General features: G+C 44.7%; 1 protein-coding gene across 5 annotated transcripts in view; it reads right to left on the bottom strand.

Annotated features, from left to right (window-relative positions):
* The window catches only part of ETV6 (ETS variant transcription factor 6), a 181,895-nt gene that overhangs the window by 103,621 nt on the left and 66,050 nt on the right, over window positions 1-12,224 (bottom strand). The window contains exon 1 of one of the 5 annotated variants that reach the window (XM_075070536.1): window positions 2,466-2,484. The exons of the other annotated variants lie outside the window; for them this stretch is intronic. The gene's annotated coding sequence lies outside the window, so the exon portion shown is untranslated. Of the gene's footprint in view, window positions 1-2,465; window positions 2,485-12,224 lie in introns of those variants that run through there. 5 annotated transcript variants of the gene reach the window in all.

Here is a 12,224-nt window from a genome sequence, read left to right as displayed (position 1 = left end):
CCAGGCCCAACTGGATGCTATCAGAACTCTCATGGGAAGACTTGTAAACAAGATATTTCTACCTTCATTTTGCATATCCAGTAGGTCTGGGAAGGCAACCACCTAGTTCATTCTAGCCTAGGATTTGGGAGACCTGGGTTCAATTCCTTGCTTTACCACAGACTTCCTGTGTGTCCTTGAGAGAGTCACATAGCCCCTCTGTGTCTCGGATGGCAATGCTAACACTTCCCTACCTCACAGGGGTATTGTGAGGATAAATATATTAAAAGATTGTGAAGGACTTTGAGATCTACTGATGATGTGTCAATTGTGAACATATCCAGTCTACCTAACCATACCTTCCTGTAGGTGTTCCCTTAATTGTCTTTCTCCAGCCCCTCTGCTTATTTTTCATACTAGCTTGTTGCATCTTGTCTTAATGTAAGCTCCAATTCTGCAAACACTTACACAGATGATCGGTCCCACCGATTCGTATGCAATTACTTATGGGCTTAAAGTTAAGCATGGGTATCAGGGTTTGCAGGATCAGGGACCATCACGTTTAAACTCTGCCAGGCAGAAATTGTTCTTTACTATGCTTGCATAGCATCAGCAAAATGGGCTCCAACCTGACTGGGGCCTCTAACTTCTACTGCAACACGTCCCTATTCACCATTTCTGCTATGAGTGTTGTCGGTGCAAAGTGGGTATAAAATGTGACCATGACGATCCAGTAGTGTTTTATGCTTACTTTGTAATGATGCAAACACCACCACAAAGTGCAGGGCAATAGTGAGTTGGGTCTTATAGGTTCAGTAATGATGATACATATTATCTCTGAGTATCAATAGTTATTTGTTTAGCTTTAAACAGTAGTAAAAACAATACACCCATAAAAAAGATCAAGATGCCCCAATGATTAATTAGACTTACAACAACACAGTAGTGACTACCCAGAATAATGCACCTAATGGCCCAGAGGCAATACAGTCACTCAGGAAGTTTCCAAGGAAGTTGGATACAAAGTCAGAAGCATGACACACAAAAATAGGGGAACAAGAAGTATCTGCACACAGAGGGTGGTTTTGACAAGCTGCCTTCCCCGAGGCCCATTGAGGAAGTGAAAGCCAGTGAGGGGTTAAACACTGATGGAGACAGATTGTTTGGAAGAAATCAGAATGAAAGAGAGAGCAGGAAGGAGGAACCTTCATACATCAAGGGAGATTTCCACATCAGGAAATCCTTTAAGCCACACTAAGTGGCAGAACTGAAACGAGTAATTGGTTTGTGGACCTGCCTGAATCAGGGCTGCTTCCTTCTGCAATATGGAAGAGAGAAATTCTTCTGAATATTGCACAAGACCCACATGACCTTTCTTCCCACAGTCATTGTCTAAAGCAGCAGTTATGCAGGGAAGTGAAGAATTCTGGGTAACATCCTGGCCTCACTGAATGGCAAAACTCCCACTGATTTCAATGGGCCAGGATTTCACCCTCTATTTTCATTCAGCAGGTATCTATTTCCTCTACACTAGGGCTGCAGCACCAACCCCTACTCCCATTCCCAGTCCAGCATAAATGTTTTCAGCACTGGCTAACATCCTCCACTGTGTTTTTGCAAAACACCCCTTCTTCTCCTCCCCCCCCCCTTTTTTTTTTTGTTCCCAGGGTAGCAGGACTCTGAACTCTGGAGTCTGAAAGGAGGGAGGGTTTAAATATCACAGGATCTTTCTGCTGGCTTGAGCTGATGGAAATATTCTTTAAACCTCAGCATCAAAGCATTCACTTTATGAACTGGAAGCCTTGGTTCTTGTGCCAGCAGCAGCTTCTCCCCATAATTAATTAATACCGTATTAATTGTGCATGTTCCATGGGCCAGTTGAGGAGGCATGGTATGGCCTGTACATGCAGATCAGCCTATTCGGTGCAGCCCCAAAGCACAGGAGCCAGAAGGTAAAAAGCTTCAGGTATTTTTTTTTTTAAATAGACTATATTCTCAACAGGTTACATGAGGAACTTGTCTAAAGGGACAGTGCTCAGCCCTTGGATGGCATTTCAGTGAATAAAGAAGGCTGAGGTCAAGGAGGGAGCTACCAGCAGCTGCACCCTTGTGCAATATGTTGGGCTCGGGGCCAGCCCAGAGCAGGACCAACAGGCCAAAAGGAGGGGCTCTGACAGCAGCTGAATGCCTTTTTGGGTAGGAGTTGGCCACAAGTCATATCATCCTGTGAAGTAGCTGAGGGGGAGGAGAAGGGAAATTATTTGATCTAGTCGCTGCTGGATGAACCTGTTGGAACTGCTCATTTAACCCTCAGTCACAGAGCCTAGGAAGTCTTACCAATGGCTTTGCCACTACTATTTAATGCAGGAAGTGTCCTGTGTATTGCAAAAGGGATACAAAAGCACCCAGTCAATGCTGAGTCCATCAAAGCCAATACTTATGGCTTACCTCCTGAAATAAACAAGTGAAAGGAAAGAGACACTCACCTCTCTTTAGTCCGGTCTATGAAGAACTAGACTGGACAAAGCACTCCAAGATATGCTTCAGGATTTTGCCACTGATACTTGGCCAACACCCCTCACTACCCCTCCCCTCCATCGCTATCTGCAGGCTGCAGGGAAAGGAGAAATTAGAATGGTGCTGACCAGTGCAGGTGAGGTCTTAGTCTGGTGAACTGGTATGTGGCTGTAGAGAACAACCCTGCCTTACTAGTAGGATGAGCAGGATGATCTCATAGGTCTGACCCCTTCCATTCCTTAACTGTGCTCCCCTTTAATTCCCTTCCTGCAAGCACCCCTTGACCAGATTATTTTCCCAACAACGCTAGCATTTGTGGATGTTTGATGTAGTAGCTGGTTGTGTTGGGAGAAAGTATTTTGGTACAGGGTTGTGAGCAGAAGGGCAGTATAAGGGAGTGATGTAAGGTTGGTATGCCCAGTTGGGCAGAGTTAAGGTTGCACTGCATGGTCTGAGATGTAGAATAGTAGTGCATATGGTAAATTATTCGCGGGTGGAATAAGTGGAAGGTATGTGCTGTTAAAGTAGCTTACCTTTTCACTTCATTTCTGTTGGTTTGTGTCTGGTATGTTATGTGTAGCAGCTTTAACTGCTTCACAGGAAAGTTTTTTGTGTATTAATTTCCTAGGTTTTTTTAATGCTTAAAGGGGAGGTGGGAGGGCTGTAGAAGTGCAGCTGCTGACAGATTATATTTTATCCATCAACAGCCGCACCTCAGCTCTCCAGTGTCAGCAGCACAACGTGAACCTTTCTCTAGTGTAGGATAAAATCTGACAGTGAAGTGTAGCTCCTGAGGGAGATGGTTTCATGTGGGCCCAAACCCCATAAAACAATAAAGTTTGTGTGCACAGTCCAGACATTTTCCATCATAACATGAACAATATGTAAAAGTGACCGTAAATCCAGCTTTAAAAAAGATTTTTTTTTTTTTTAAAGTTACCTATTGCATCAGAGTCCCCTCAGGGTCCCCTCTCTATCAAGTTTTGTATAGACAGACAACGTTTGATAAGATATGTTGGTCAACAATAAAAGTAGGACTGCTGTGGACAAATTTCACCCAGAGCCCAAGTTCACGGACTTCCTATTAAAAATTATGAAGAGAAACCAAACAAAAACTAGACAAGAAAATCAAAAGGCCTAAAAATGAACTCTGCAAAATTCCACACCAATCGGAAACCAACTTTTAGAATAAAACCAGGGCTGCCCAGAGGATTCAGGGGGCCTGGGACAAAGTGCGGGAGCTGCAGTGCTTGTACTCACCCAGCGGCAGTCCGGGTCTTTGTCGGCATTTCGGCGGTGAGGGGGCCCTTCAGTCGCTCTGAGTCTTCGGCAGCACTGAAGGGCCCCCCGCCGCTGCTGAAATACTGCCGAAGACCTGGACCACTGCCGGGCCAGGGCTCGCGGGGCCCCTGCAGGGACCAGGGCAAATTGCCCCACTTGCCCCCCCTCTGGGTGGCCCTGAACAAAACAGGAATGGACGCCCAATTTTAAACCTATTTAAGCCAGAACTATGGAGCCACTATGTGGTACCTCCAAAATACATAAAAATAATGGACATTTATATAGTGTCATTCATTCTGAAAGACCATGAAGCACTTTAAGAAACTATATACATAAAGGTGCACCAAAATTCAGCCACCTCTGGAGCTTAAGCCAGCACACAGCAAAGGCAGGATGAGTTTTCCTCAAAACACTGGACAAATGTCTGCTTGTGTGAAAAGTGCCCTGGGGTCTTCAATGTCCCCCATGCAATGGTGATTGAACATTGGTTTTTAAGATCTTGTGGAAAAGATGGACACACACACCTTCTAAACTTCACATCAGTCAATTTATCTGCCTTGTAAAGATAAAAGACTCAGTCAATGCAATTAGAATCTGAAGTTGTAGATCTATGGATGCCAAAGGTGACAAACCTGAAACTCCGATCCTAAGCCAACCCCTCTTTCAGCAAACAGAAAGAAAGGGTAAACAAAGCTCTTGAAGTATTTTAAAATAAAAAAGGTAGTTATTTTTAGCTGCATTTATTGAAACTGCTTCCTTATCAGGAAGCATGTAGCTGGGAATTACTGTCTGCCTACATCGGAAATTCTTTCAGAGGCACAAAAACCCAAAAAGGAAATTTCCCTTCAAAAATATACTATGTATTTTTGTTGCTGGTGGGTTTAAAATAAAAAGAGTCAGTGCTTCTGACCAGGTCACAGCCCCACTGGGAGGTCCGCACTGCAAGCTAGAAGCCTTTAAGACACCTGAGGGAAACATAAAATCCTTCCAAAGCACTGAAAGAGAAAAGTGCTGAGAACTCATTAATAAGTTTTTTAAAAAAACCCTCTTTCTCTAGTACATGCAGCACCATTCCTTAACCACACAGCATCTCCTTCCCACCTATTTATGCACTTAGGGCATATCTTCACTAGAAAATGTCATCACAATTAATCACTGTGGTAAAGAGCCGAGTTAACACACACAATGACTGCGACTGACCAGTTAGTGCAGATCAAGACAAATTGGGTACAGTTTTGTATCAGCTAATTGTGTTTAAAAATGTCTCCCCCATTCCTTGTTTCTACCTCCCCTCCCGCCCCCCCGCACCCCCACCCCATCCACAGGCAGTGGAACCGAGTGCCATTCACCTGAGCAGCTGCACAGGGGTTCCACACCGTCAGTATGCTTACAAGGGGGGATAGGGCAGCTGAGGGGGATTGTTTGCTCTTAGGAGAAAGGTCATGTTTCTTAGGTACGTACATAGTGCCTCACACATTATTGTGAAACCACAATAATAATTAACCTGCCAGTGGGAGCTGCAGCTACAAGGATCCACTGCAACCCCTATGGCAAGGGTTAGCTGCTCTGAGTCAAAAACAGCAGTAGTGGTTGGAGCAATTTACTACAGCTCAGGGAAGATTCATCAGGCCTCCTTCTACTGCTGCAAAACCTCCTGAGAAAGCCAGAGCCTTCAAATTCAAGAGAAGGAGTTTCGTTTGCTTTGGGCATGGGCTACACTTACATTTTGCAGCACTGGTATTACAGCTGTGGTCGTACAGCTTTGTAGGCCAGCGCTTGGCATGTGTGTCCACATTTGCGGGCTGTTGGGAGTGGTGCATTGTGGGCAGCTATCCCAGCGGCAAGTGGCGGCAACGTGCTTTCAAAAGAGGGGTGGGGGTGGAGTGGACAGGGAGCCTGCGGAGACAGAGAGAGTGGATTTTTGAGCGACACTGTGACAGCTCCTGCCTTGCAAGTTCAAATGAGGGGTGGGGTGGAGTGTGACAGGTAGCGTCGGGGGAGGACAGAGAGAGTAGATTTTTGGAGCAGACACTTGTGACAGCTCCCTGCCTTTGCATAATTTCGCCATTTCCCCCACCCTCTCTCCAATCACTCTTTATAATGTAAAAGGCTTCAGACCAGATAAGCAGCTTCTCCAATGCTCCGCTCCCCTCCTCCCCCCCGCCGTGCGTTTGTCTCCTAAGACAAACAGCTGTGAACATTCCAAAGCCTCGGCTCGCTCGCTTGCTTTGGGGGTGCAAAAAGCCCCAAAGAGGCAGCGTGTTTGTTTTTTAGATAAGTGCATCCGGGGAGTTACCTTCCAGTTTTGGTGTATACAGGAATTGTGGGATAACCTCACCGTAATACCTGCGAGCCAATACAGCGCTGGTGAGTGTCCACACCTGCATGAAAGCAGCGCTTTGCATCAGCACCTGGATCGCTACGCCCGTCAGCGGACCAGGTGTACAGCCAGCCCTGCAGCAAGGGGAGTTGCAGCGCTGGCTGAGCTCTGTAAGTGTGGACACCTGGTAAGTTGCAGTGCTGTAACCCCCTCACCAGCGCTGCAACTTGCAAGTGTAGCCAAGCCCTTAGGGTTCAAGCTGCTCACCAGAATGGACACATTTAATGCAACTGGTCGATTCTTAATTCAGAGCTTCCATTTTCTATTCTATTTAAGTGTTGAATACCTGCTTGACCCTGCTGTAAATATGAGGCAGGCCTAGCTTTCAGTGGATGAGTGTACAGAGATTGAACCCTGTCAGGCATATGCACTAAACAAATGTAACCAACCTGTCAGGTCAGTGCTAGCCCCGTCTTAAATTTTTTAAAAAGATTCACAAGCAAAGAAGTGGTGCCAAGTGAATATCCCTGGCGCTCCGACTCTGGAAAGCCCAGCCATTAGTAGCTATTTATTAACCTTCAACACCATAAACTACAGCCCAGTTCTATAAAATGACTCATACGTTCAGATTTTTTTTAAAACATGAATTGCAGGCGTTTACAGGCACCGCTGGGTCTGCATAAAGCAAAACCTACATTCAAAGCGGGTAATGTCACCCTCAAGCACCACAGGAGAAATTCTCCCCTCACGGACATGTGTGGAAGTCCACTAACTTGAATGGGAATTGTGTGCAGGCAGCTGAGGATAGAACTGGGAACTTTGTGTGCATTTTCTAAACTTTCATTTAATTACTTCACTGCTGGCTAATGTACCAAGCAGGAGTGGAAGGGCCAGGCAGCAACTGCATGCTCCACTGCTGCCCCCACATTGCTGGCACCATTCAATTGAAAAGCCACAGCTACGTAAAAGAACGATGCTGTGTGTTCAGCTGTTGTGCGTAAGCTCTTGCCTAGCGTACATTTTTGGAAAGGGACTGGGGAAGAATAGTGTCCGGGTAAAGGCAGTGGACTGGAACTCAGGAGATATGGGTTCAGCTCAACCATAGAATTCCCATGTGACCTTGGGTAAGTCACTGAATGGTTCTGCTCTTGAGTTCCCCATCTTTAAAATGGGAATAATAATGTCTCTCAGCCTCGTAGTTCTGTGTTACATACATTAATACTTGTGAGGCACTCCGATGCTATGGAGATGGGGGCTCTATAAGGACCTAGGTATATGGCAGAAATAAACCCAACCATTAAAAAGGACATGTAAGATATTCTGCATAACTTTTAAAAGCTCAGTTATTAATATTTACCCTTGAAACCTTGATACTGGAGTTTAGTTCATCCTCACAGATTGTCCTGCCTGCATATATCATGTGTGCATTAGTCTGTTATGATACAGCTGCTTGTGAGTGCTGGGCAGTGCATGCTCATTTGACCTTGTAAGGCTGCTCATAACACAAGTTATTTGTTATTGACGGGTGGCCATAGCATGTGTGCTCTATTGTTATTGAAGGGTTCCTTACCACACGCTGGTTTGTTGTTGAAGGATCCCTTAGTCATGGCTTACACACAGTTTCTTGTTTCTTTTTTTATTATAAGGTTATTTGTGAGTGTTGAGCTGCTGACACTGAATTTTTCTTAGGAAAAAATGAGGCCTGAAGCATTTGTTTTATAAAACACAAATGTAAAAAATATACAGAGACATATGAGGGTGGAAGGGGAAGAACAAGTTAATTTTAGGTTTCACTGAACTTGACATCATCGCTTTAAGACAAGGCTAAAAATGCTTTAAGCCCAGTAATACCATAAATGTCCTGCTACTTTTGCTTCTGATTTTTCCTCACACTTTCTAGGGGAATTTCACAAGCGAACTGCTTGAATCCCAAATTAAAGTGATAACACCCTCTTTCCTCTGTGAAGAGAGATTTGTGTGTGCATGTCTGCTTTTAAAAGACTAAAAACTCAGTGGTGAGACTGTCCATGTGTGCAACAGATTGGCATGGCACCCCTGGTCCTGAGCAGCCAGTTGTCTGTGCTCTGAAACACAGGGCTCCTATCCCCTCCCAACTTTGCCCTATGAGCTCCCACTGGGCCAAGAGGGGAATGAAGATGGCATGTGTCTTTCTATGCATTTCAATTTGGATAACCACAGCATTAACTGGGTTTGTGTCACAAGCACGCGAGACAACAACAATGTGTATTTGCAAACTACTTGCTTGAACAGCAGAAGCCTGCTCACAACGCCTTCCAACCCCCATTTTTTAAATTTTAATTGTGATGCATCTGCCCTGGTGGCTAATACTAGAAGAGATGGAACCAATTTGGGATTTACTTCTGCGCCCATTTACGTCAATGGTGACACACATAAATGGGCACTGGATCAGGCCCATGGTGGCATCCCCAGTGGCAAGGTGGTTCAACTCACTACTCATGTCCACATGTTACTCCAGAGGAAATTCAAATGAAGATCTTCCTGGTCCATAGGTCACAGTTTTCCCAACTGGGCCAATAATGAAGTCTTGCTCAACCCTAGCAAAGAGCTGCCCTGCTAAGCTTGTTGCAAATTAAATGGCATCTCTTCTATATTGATTTAGCGCTGCCATTCCTATAGGACAGCACTAAAGCACTGCATTTTTCTCTTTACTTTTCAGAGCTTTATTCCTCCTATATCTGAGGGTAGTTGTGTGGCTTAATTCATTTATATCTGTCCAGTGTTTTGAAAATGGCAGAGAGAAGTGCAAAATAGTAGCATATCTGCCTAAACAATATTCTGTTATTTTCTGTAAATGATAAACGTATCATTTTTATTACATAAACAAGTACTGTATGACAAAGCCCTATGATACTGCTACTCTTCAGTCTACAGAGCCTTTTACAAAGCACTTGACAAATATTAATCAAGTCTCACCTCAGACCTGGGGGAGATTTTCAAACTCAGTTGGGCGTCTAACTGCCATTTGGGCCTTTGAAAATCTATCCCTGTGTGAGCTACAGTATAATCCTCGTTTTTCAAATGGGGAAAATGAAGCACAGAGCCTTCTTGGTTAAATCGCTTAATTTCGGGGGGGATGTCTATGCTAAATTACACACTGAGCCAGGCTCTGAATCAGGCTTGAGCCCAAGCCCCACTTCCATCCACACACAAATCAGTCTGACTCCAGTCAGGAAGCACTCAGTACCTGTGACCTAGGACGCTGCTAGAGGGTGGGTGGATTACTTACAGCCTGAGTCCTTCTGTGACTCTGGCTCAAGCCCTGTCATTTTGCAGTGTGGTCACAGATCAAGCCGAAGACCTGAGTCAAAAGGTCTGCATAGCACAGTATGGATTCATTAGCATGGCTGTAAGATCCAGGTCCTGCAATTGTAAACCCAGGTTGACAGTGCACTGTGGACGCTCAAGCATAGGCTTGGAAACATCGAGTCCCCACCAGGCCCGGGCCCCACGCAACTGTGTGTACAATGCAGTGTAGATATAGCCTGGGGGGCTCAGCAGCAGCACCAGAAATAGAACCCAGGAGCCTCTGACTCCTAGTCCCATGAGCTAATCACTAAAACATATTCCTTCTCCAATAAATTATTCATCATGTTTAGTACAGCAGTGCTTAGGGGCCAGCCAAACTTGTGGCCCCATTCTGCGAGGCACTGTATAATCACTGAATAGTACAAAGTCCCTGCCCCAGAGAATTTACAATCTAACTAATCAAGACAGGCACTGGGTCAGGGCAGGGGTCTAACACAACGAACAATGCAATGGCATCAAAAGTCATGGTAATGCCAGGACATTTTTCTTTGGTGTGGGTTGAAGTTTAGTTAGAAGTGGGTTAGCTAAACAGACAGAGAAATGATGGGAAAGGGGCCATGGAAGGAAAAGGTATAAGGAAGACAGGGCAGAGGAGTGTAAGCGTGTACAAGGAGCAGATGTGGAGCCAGGCTGAGATTAAGTGGCTATGAGGGAATGGGCAAACCAGCCAATCAGCACATGGCTGAGAAAGATTACACAAAGGGTCACATCCAAGTCCGGTTAAAATCAATGGGAGTTTAATCACTAATTTCAGTGAGACCAGGCTTAGTTCCAGAGTCATTAATTTAACATTCTAGGCATCTCTCAAAACCCCTTTGTCTTGTATGTAGCTTTTATTTTATTTCACTGAATGTGCGTCAACCAGTTTTGTTCCACAAGGATCCTTCCAAAGCAAATATTTTTATTGCTCTAAATATGGCTTAGGGTGAAGGGTTTTCTTTTACTTTTTTTCTTCCTTTCTTTCTATATACTTACAGTGCAATGCACTGAAGATTCTAGTCACTAAATAACCATATGTCTAACACTTGGAATTGGCTTTTCCAACCACTAGCCAAAATTATAGAATAATTAACAGGTGCCAATGGATTAATAAATAGAGAAACATAATTAATAGACATTACATAGAAAAATGGATCCCATGAAACTGTGGCAGTGTGACTGTCTCTCACCCATCTCCTAACTGTTTCCTGCTTTCCTTAAAAAAAAATAAAATTAAAACTGAATCAGTTGTTCTTAAAAACAAATGATGCATATGAGTGATCAGTAGTAGGACACTCAAACTAAACGGATTTGAGATCTGGTAAATGCCTCAGCTTTGTTTCAGTATATATCAGACCCAGCAGCCCTTTAAATGTATTACTCATCACCACACATTATGGCTTAGTTAATAAACAGATCAAGCAAAATCTCTTTTCACAGAGTAGTGACATCATATGGGCAATTTGGGTGAGACCATGAGGAGTTCATAACCATGCAAAAGCAAATGGTTTGGTCTCAACTGAATCAAGAATTCAACTACTTAATGCAAAGAGAGATGAACTGGATGCATACAACGCACTTCCGGATATTAAAATACTTCTCGTTAATATTTTCATTGTAGAGAATTAAAATTAGCGACCCCTCTCTCCTATCCACAGGGGCAATGGAACAGTCTATTATTACTGCTGCAGCAAGGGACCACTGGCATGTTTAAAGAAGCAAGCAACCTCACTGGCTGAAGATGGACATGTTTCAATGCTGTACAATACTACTACTGTTAAAAAGCACTGAAGTTCATCCGAGCCAATTGGACCCTAAAAACCACTAAGGGCTGGAAACTGTAGAGCGCAGAGTACCTGCAACTGCGTTTGAAGTATGTTGGAACTGCAGGTACTGGGCAACTCTGATGAATAGAGCCCAACTATTCTAAAAGTCTCTCTTTTCCCACCACCCAAAAAAGAGAATGCTTTGCATTATGGAGCATGGATGTCAGAGTTCCTCTCTACCTGGTTTTGGTATGACAGCACCTGGAATATTGTGTTCAATTCTGAGCATCGCGATACTAGACAAGTTGTTGGGAGTTCTAAGAAGAGTAACAACAACAAAGAGAGGGCATGAATGATTGATTCATGACTTTCAAAAGAGACAAATATGTACAGTTTGCCTCACTGTGACTAAGATGGGAGACATATCATCTCCAAACATATGAAAGACATAAACATGAAGAAGAGAGCAGAACTGTGTAGGGTGGGTCTAACTATGAAGTGTCAGGAGGAACCTCTTAACAGTGTGACCTGTTAGATCAGGGGTCGGCAACCTCTGGCACCCTGGCGGGCTGGACCAGTTTGTTTATCTGCCGCGTCGGCAGGTTCGGCCAATCGCGGCTCCCACTGGCCACAGTTCGCCATCCCAGGCCAATGGGGGAGGCGGGAAGCCGCGGCCAGCACATCCCTCAGCCCGCGGAGCTTCCCGCTGCCCCCATTGGCCTGGGACGGCAAACCATGGCCAGTGAGAGCTGCAATCGGCTGAACCTGTCAATGCGGCAGATAAATAAACTGTCCCGGCCTGCCAGGGTGCTTACCCTGGTGAGCCACGTGCCAGAGGTTGCAGACTCCTGTGTTAGATTGTAACCTATTAGCCTCTGAAATAGCCTCTTAAGGGAAGGAGGGAAAACTCTTTGAAGATTAAAACTAGACTGCAGAAAGTAGTAGAGCAGGTACAACAGGGAACAAGGGGATGGGCTAGAAGATGTTAACAGTTCCTTTCCTTCTATAGCTTCAATATTTCTATGCTTCGTGCT

The sequence above is a fragment of the Chelonoidis abingdonii genome, chromosome 1, assembly GCF_003597395.2.
Source record: "Chelonoidis abingdonii isolate Lonesome George chromosome 1, CheloAbing_2.0, whole genome shotgun sequence".
NCBI classification, from domain to species: domain Eukaryota; kingdom Metazoa; phylum Chordata; order Testudines; family Testudinidae; genus Chelonoidis; species Chelonoidis abingdonii.
Note: the sequence above shows the minus strand (reverse complement) of the source record. Positions and strands in the feature narration are given on the sequence as shown.